The sequence below is a fragment of the Amaranthus tricolor genome, chromosome 4 (genome assembly GCF_026212465.1).
Source record: "Amaranthus tricolor cultivar Red isolate AtriRed21 chromosome 4, ASM2621246v1, whole genome shotgun sequence".
In the NCBI taxonomy this organism is placed as follows: domain Eukaryota; kingdom Viridiplantae; phylum Streptophyta; class Magnoliopsida; order Caryophyllales; family Amaranthaceae; genus Amaranthus; species Amaranthus tricolor.
Genome location: NC_080050.1, coordinates 23547378 through 23554659, shown reverse-complemented (window position 1 = coordinate 23554659; position 7282 = coordinate 23547378). Strand labels below are relative to the sequence as shown.

General features: G+C 34.2%; 1 protein-coding gene across 20 annotated transcripts in view; it reads right to left on the bottom strand.

Moving 5' to 3' along the window:
* The window catches only part of LOC130811564 (uncharacterized), a 49503-nt gene that overhangs the window by 33452 nt on the left and 8769 nt on the right, over positions 1-7282 (bottom strand). For all 20 annotated transcript variants that reach the window (XR_009041199.1, XR_009041198.1, XR_009041193.1 and 17 more), the window contains exon 4: positions 248-413. The gene's annotated coding sequence lies outside the window, so the exon portion shown is untranslated. The remainder of the gene's footprint in view (positions 1-247; positions 414-7282) is intronic.

Genomic DNA, 7282 nt, shown 5'->3' with positions numbered 1-7282 from the left:
AGACAAGATGACTCATTCCAGGGAAAAATTCTAAGGTTGCTATTGTTCTGCTCCTACTATAAAAATTGTGGCATAGATCCTCAAACAATGTTTAATACAATTGCTTTGTCTTGAAGAAAGAGAAGTTTGCATGTGTTATATCAAGCTAAGACAAGACAAAAGTAACAAAGATATGTAGAACTGAATCATGTAATAAAAAGAAACAAAGAAGATAATGTTGTTCCATGTTTGAAGTACTTAATACCACCTCCTGATCTCTTCATGCACGAAACTTGCCACAACAAAAATCCTCTTGTGTAAAACCTTCATTTAGCATTCTGAATACAGGTACTCTCAAAACACAAGCTTCGTTGTCTCAGCATCAAGAATGTAGTTGCACACAAACACGGAGCAGCACAGAGACATAACCAACTCTGAAAAGAATTAAGGATAAAAGTTATATTCCCTGTCATGGAAATTTCGAAAATCATAATACAGATACAAGCACAAATGAGTGCCGGTGTACATACACGCCTATAGGACACGGCATAGATGACCACACAATTAGTAAAAATAGGGTAAGAAAAGGAACAGGAAACACAAAAAGCATATGCAGGAAAAAAAATTAAGCTTATGCATCAAGATAAGTCCAAGTTGGATCTCAATTTTTATAGTCTAAGGTGAATCAATAATTCAGGCAGTTCAACAGGAATACAAGATTTAAATGTTAATTGCTGCATACACTAAATTCCATGGACTATGTTTCACCAGGAGCCAAAGGAATATTGACGACAACCCATTGAGCTATACACTTGAATGGTAAAAAATACATTTACCATGAAGAACTAAATTTTCCACATAGCATGCTCTTAAATAAGTCACAAATTCACAGCATCTAGGTAGTAATATGTCATTAACTTTGGTTGCAGGATCTTTATTTGTATAGCATTGGTATAAACATTTTATAATTCGAATATCCAACACTAATATCAGCTTGGATTTCAGGTATATGGTCCACACTTGACGAATCTGCACACCTGCGAGTAATGAGGACTGAGATGATTTGATTCTGAAGTAAATAAAGATAAATAGGAACAAAGCCGCTCTTAGCATAACAGGTAAGATTGTGGCTATATTACGCTTTGTATCTAGAATATTGACAAAGAGAACAACGATTTAGAATAGTCTACATTTTGAAGACTGTTGAAGTAAAGTAATGTATGTACAACTTTCCATTAAGTTGAACCAAGCAGGATAGACGCACTTACTTTTACACAGTTCCACTTTCACCCTTTATTTTCTTTTCTAATTTTTTCTATTTTGCTTTCATACTTTTCAGTTGATTTCAAAGCCTCTGATTATGCACACTAAATTGATCTCAGCAGATGTGTCAAAATATTGAATAATCAAAGTATAAAGTGGCAAGTAGTACAATTGGTTCCTAAATCCATAAAAAGCGGAAACACATTTTCAGTATTTAGAATAACTCTTAGATCTTCTTGGCCACTGTAGTAATTAAGCAGACTAGCTTAATGCACCCGTCTGCTTAGGCTAATCCATAATTTGTAAGGAAAATTCCGAATTAATCAAAAACAAACAGTAAATATGTGAATTTGTAAATTTGCGTCAATACCAAGATAACAAAAGCTCCTAAGCTCCTCTAGTTTGTTTACACCTACTTAATTGGTTAGCTTAGATCATTACAACTACCCTTCTCTCAAAAGATCGAATGAGCTAGGAATCTTTCATCCTTTCATCAGGTTATGAAAAAAAAAAAAAAAGAATTTTTCTCAATTTTTAGGGTATGTATTTGCTTCTCACAAAACCCATGAATTTACTAATGCCATGTTTGGGAACGATGATTTCATTTGAAAATTTGGAATTGGCTCAAATTTTTTGTTTGGCAAATCAAAAAATTTCAATTTTGGATTTGGATCAAATTCCACCATTGATTTTAAAGTAGTTAAAGTTGAGAATTAAAGAATGACTACCCAAACCTTGTCATTCTCAAATTCTTCATTTATGATTTCATGATTGAAATCCATATTTTGAAATGAAATACTTATTCCCGAACACTGCATAACAACTTTCGTCAATTGTAATTTCTAGAGTTACATTGATTCTATCTATGTTATCCAACTCATGCAGTACAGGAATCATGTAGAAAGGCTACGTCCACATACATTGAAATGTAATTCTAGAATAACTCAAACTACTTGCTCCAATCAAGCTCTTAACTCTAAAAATTATTAGAATTCAAAAACAACACTAGTAATTGGTAGCTAAAACTAACACAAAGGAAATAAAAATCACAAAGGAAAAGCTCTCATTGCTAATTTGCTACACTACGAGTCGTAGAGATATCTTCAAATTCTTGTTGGAAATATTTCACATGTGAGACAAGATCCCACATCGATAAAATAGTGGGTAGTTGACTTGCATATATATTGGACGAGCTAATTCTCCTATTACCATATGATTTTGGGAATCAATAAACCTCATCTAGTGTATGAGCAAGTCAATGCTCTTGACCCGTGGGTTTGTGGGCCTGAGCCCATAGGTGTCCCGTGACCACACGAATGGGCCATGGTGAGACTATGTGACGAATAATCACGCTCTAATAATTCTTACTTGAAAAATCCCTAACAGTGTTGTCGCTCTTTTTCTCACTCTACTTATTGTTGCAGCTACTCATCTGCGTCGAGTCGTCAATTCTTTAGCATCATGTTAATGTTGACTTCTGTTAAAAATTCGCTGAAGCCATAAGTTCTTTAATGTTGTCTTGTCGTGTTCTTTAGCTCCTTGAGGCTTCACCCTCTTACGATCTTACCCTCCATCTAAACTATTCCTATAATCCATAACCAACATGGCCATCATTTACCGTGCATACTCTTCATGTGCTTGATTCATAAATCATAAGGAAAATGGATCTTCATCTTTTCTATGAACTCATTGAGCAAGAATACTTTAATTCCTTGGATATAATAACACTCCTTGCTCTTCTTAACCATTAGAGGCCCCAAAACGACTTTTTATCCATCCTTATCAAGAATGCATCTTCTAATATCACTAACAAATTCACCTAATGATATCAAGCTCTTCTTCGTATCCGGAACATGATGAACATTTGATAGAGTAAACCATGTCATCAAACATCTTGATCTTAACCAAGCCATTTCTCACGACGTTGCAAGTTGCATAGTAATCAGTTACCCAATAACTCAACCTTGAACACAATCACAAACAGAAAATTGGTTCCTATTAGGTGAGATTTTAAGAGCAACCTGAATTAAGAATCCATTATTCATCGGAACTTTCACTTGACTCGACCTCAGGGAAAATTGGATAAGTCATTATCACTATCGTTATGAGAAAACGTCGTAGAATCTCCATAATAAGTGTTAGCAATCTCCTTACCCTTGTATTGCCTCTTATCAGGCAAAACTTCCTAATGTAACCTTGCTTTTGGAACGATGATAAACAATGTTTCTATTCCTAATAATGAACCTAGGTTTGGAATTCCCATCTTTGACTCCACTAAAGCTAACCTTCTTAGGCCTACCCCTTGCTACAAGACCCTTACCAACTTGTGAGCTATCGTCACTTCTAGTCAATTAATTATCAATCAACTCCCTTTGTAACAAGGCCCCCTTGACTTCCTCAAGAGTTATCTCATCCTTATCATACAAGACCGTCTCTCTAAAATGCTTCAAAAGGCAAAGAACACAACAATTTAATGGCTAAATCCTTATTATCAAGAGGAACATAAATATTATCCAAGTTTATAACAATGAAATAAACTCTTCAAGATGGATTTATTTTCCTCAAGTTTGAGGTCATGAAGATTTCTCTTCTACAACAATCGATTGTTGATTGATTTTGTCATGTAGTGCAATTTCAACTTCAACCATAGCCCTTATCTCCTTCTTTACAACTTCCCTCAATACCACATCTAAAACACTTAATTGTAGTAAAGTGAGTGTTGTCATGTCTATCTCATTGAATTCCTTATTTGGTCTCCAGAGCTTTCCAAAAGCATGGCTTTCTCCAAGCCATTTTGGACTAGAATAGCCTTCATCTTCAATTTCCAAACCAAAATTTGACATTTCTATCAAACTTCTCAATATCAAACTTTGATATAAAAATGACCAAAGAATTTCATCCAATTTCATAAATTTCAAGAAACTTCAATAAACCCAATAAAACCCTAGATTTTCAATAAACCACAAATACAAGCTGTGAACCCACATGATAATATTAATCCCACTCTAATACAAGTCTGTTAAGGTTAAGAAGCTAATTCATTTGCAGTTAGTTTCCCACAAGCAAAAGTTTGTAATTTCATTGACCAAGAGTGTCTCTATTCCTTTCTTAGTTGACCAAGAGTGTCTTTGTTCCTTTCTTATTTGTATTGAAATGATGTGGTATTTATATCCCAACATATTTTCAAAACTTGTAATTTCAGTCTCGCGCAACCGTGCTATTTCTCGTTCGAGCAGAATAGATCGCTCATTTGAGCAAATAACCTCGAGGCAAGGCTGGAGCAAAATGCTCATTTGAGCACTCTCCAACTCGTTTGAGCACACAAGAAACAATATCATTCACATGATACACAACTTTCCTTGCTTCCTCACATCCTCCTACATTACTCCATGCCCAAAACCAAGGTTCCTTGCTCAACACCACACACTAGCACCACCATTTAAACACCTTATGAGTTGATTATCGAGTAACACTCAACACATGCAAAGGAAGATATACTCATAATTTGCGTATGTATATATATATATATATATATATATATATATATATATATATACATATATATATATATATACATATATATATATATATATACATATATATATATATATATACATATATATATATATACATATATATATATATATATATATATATATATATATATATATATATATATATATATATATATATATATTAAGAGGGATTAAAAAGCGCGAGGCGCACAAGGTCCTAGATTCTAGGCACAAAGCGTAAGGTGAAGGCGCGAGTTTTTTTAAGCGAGGCACATTTTTGCTTAAAAGGTTAAAATTCAATTGTGAAACATAGATAATAAGTAAAACAACATGACATTTATGTATTACTATCAAAATGCTTGAACAAATTCATTATCGTAATGGTAAACACCAATTTAGAACATAACTATTATAATGAAGATATGAAAATCTCAAGTTATTTACTTCGTATTAACCTGCTACATTTTTGTTTTTCTAAAAAGAAGCAACGGTTTTCTTGAACTTCACATTCAAGTAAATTTGGTTTTCGAGTTTATTTCTTTTTCAAACAAACAAGCATAAGTTAATTATCTAGCCCAACAAGAAGGCACACCGGGCGCATGAGGCGTGAAGTGCATCAAGGCATCCCAAGGTGCACGCCTCTTGTACTAGGTTTTGCATCACCTAGCCAAGGCACGTTTTAAAACTAAAATCATGATCAGTCACATGTCACATGATTCACAAATCACATTGATTCGTTGTATGGATTCGAGTTCGCAATTTGTTAGGTGACGAATTAGTTCATTTGATTGGGATTTGTTAGGTGACGAATTAGTTCATTTGATTAGGTTGCTTGATTCGATTTTTAGGTTCATGATTTCCTTTTATGGTTCTTTAGAGATTTTTTTTTATTTATTTTTTGTAATAAGAATCAGATTTATAATTATGAAATAAATCCATAAGTATAGTTCATAAAATATAAAGAAAATACTAATAACAAAGAATATGATACAATATTTTGAATGCATAGAACCATCAGTATAACTCATTGGCCATTAAGTCCATTTAACAAGGCCTACTTCAATGACCCATATCTTTTAAATCCCCTTAAACAAATAATAAAGTTAAACTGCCCACTCCCATTTTGAAAGCATAGAACCATCACATAGAATTGCACGTTTAGAAGCCAGAACGACTCTTCCAGTCTTCTTCTTCTTTCATCTCTATCTTCTCTTCTTTTCTTTTTTAAATTTTAATGCGGCACTTACAATGGTGAGTTTCTATTTCTTCTTATTTTTTGTTTCTCTTCTCTTCTCTCTAATTTATTATTTTGTCTTCAACATTTTGGCTGGTTGAATCACTGGTTTGAGTAGTGATTTATGGTAATTGACGATCTTATCCAATTGGATGAGATGGGCGAATCATGTGACACTGATTATGATTGCATTTACAAAATAGTGTTCACACTTTGGGAGCTTTGAGCCACTCTACTTTCATCTTCATTCTTTAATACAAATCGCTCATCAATGCAATATCTAAACCGAAAACCCTCTCCCAACATATACAAACAAAGAAACAATCTCTTAACATAGAAACACGAATGGGAACGTACACACAATAGTTACATTGACGCATTACGTGAGTCAATTTCAACTCAATTTTAGTTGGTCAATCAGTTCTTTGAAAAGAAATGAAAGGAAGCGACACAAAAGTTTTAGGAAACCCAAGCACAAATGTAAGTTGGAAAAAAGAAAATATGTGAAAATCAAACTAAATTTAAGAAGAAAATTTTCATCTATACTACACCTACGTTCGCAATCAAGTTAGTAGCATTTTCTACTCGAGGAGATTGAAGTTATTGAAAAATGTCAAGGGCCTGGTAGAGTGCGGGACGTCTACAGAAACTAGCCCTAATCTATCATTTAGCTAAGCCAACAAACCGGCATACACCAAAAACCCACAACCCAAATTAAGCTAACACCCATGCTACTCCAACAACCTTGCACAACTCAACGATCTAAAGCCTAGAAAATCCAAACATTCAATCCATACAAATCCTAAACTCCCCACCTTTACCATTATTTTTCACAACCAATTTGTCCACTGCATCCCCCCAACCTTGTTTTACAAGATACCAACCTCCAAACCATTCGAACCCCACCCTAACACCATATCCAAAAAACCCAGAACACACATTCTAATACCATACGGCCCAATTGTCTCACCTAACTAGATGTCTCAAATACTCACCCCAAAACCCTACGAGTTCACTTAGACTTGTCGACACTATTGGTTGTCTAAAGACAACATAAGGTCCAAACTCCTAAAAAGGACATCATAAAAACTAAAACTAAAAATTAAAAAAGAGGAACCAAACTCTTCCAATAAAAAAACGTAGATGATGGTAAAGGAAATTGTATTAGGGCTGTTCAAAAAAAACCCGACCCGCTTGACCAGACCCGTTGACCCGCCGACCCACATCATAAATGGCGGGTCAATTTTTTCAAAAAAATTCTAAATTACGAATCGAGTCATGGGCCGAAAAT